The sequence below is a fragment of the Ursus americanus genome, chromosome 19, assembly GCF_024610735.1.
Source record: "Ursus americanus isolate L20-20 chromosome 19, mUrsAme1.1.p, whole genome shotgun sequence".
Taxonomy (NCBI): domain Eukaryota; kingdom Metazoa; phylum Chordata; class Mammalia; order Carnivora; family Ursidae; genus Ursus; species Ursus americanus.
Genome location: NC_142145.1, coordinates 15,977,930 through 15,978,789, shown reverse-complemented (window position 1 = coordinate 15,978,789; position 860 = coordinate 15,977,930). Strand labels below are relative to the sequence as shown.

At 48.7% G+C, this 860-nt stretch overlaps 1 pseudogene; it reads left to right on the top strand.

Annotated features, from left to right (window-relative positions):
* Window positions 1-206: 206 nt before the first annotated feature.
* LOC123787570 (U2 spliceosomal RNA) lies at window positions 207-371 on the top strand (annotated as a pseudogene).
* The last annotated feature ends 489 nt before the right edge of the window (window positions 372-860 follow it).

Here is an 860-nt window from a genome sequence, read left to right as displayed (position 1 = left end):
TCTCAAGGCTCCGACGTTAGGCATCCTCCTCTCTCTCGGGTCCCTCCCCTGATGTAAACTCCTCTGTGCCCACGGCTTCTGTGATCTTCTTACACTGATCTCAGAGCTCGGATCCTTCCCCTGAGCTCCAACCCAGTGCTTGGAATTGTCTACTCAGGATCTTCACTCAAACTCATTTGATCAAAACTGAACAACGAGAAAAAAAAATTGTTTCTCAGTCTTCTGGCTAAGATCAAGTGTGGCATCTGTTCCTATCAGTTTAATATCTGATATGTCCTGTATCCGAAGACAGTATTTTAACGGAGTTTTGGAGCAGGGAGATGGAAGGAACTTGCACTCCATGCAGGACTTCCAGGAACAGTGCACTCCCCCCCCCCCAATCTCCTCATTCAAGCTCAAACCTGGCCACCTTGTCACTACATGAGGCCAAGCTTCCCTTCTCCCTCAGTTACTGCAATAGCCTTCTAATTGGTCTTCTAGAATGTTCTCTCACCCCCTTCCAAGCTCTTCTCCATACGACAGGCAGGATAATCTATTTGAAATGATCATGTCACCACCTGTAGCGACATTAGTTCATTGTTGGCTGTCTAGCACCAGGACACCCTTCCTGTGCTGGAAAATTCTTCAAAGCCTACCTCTGGGATTGTTTGTAGCTACATCCAGACGCTTATTTCTTGAAGTTGTCCTTTGGCTCCTGCCAGCCCAGCCTAGTTTGGGTGCCTCAGACAAGCCCTGCTCCTACTTCCTTTGCAGGTGTTGTGACCTCCCCTTCTCCTCCCCTCTTCCCTGTTTTCTTCCGTTTTCCCTTCAGGGCTCATGAGTGTCACTTCCTCAGGGTGACTTCGTGACTTCACAGGCTA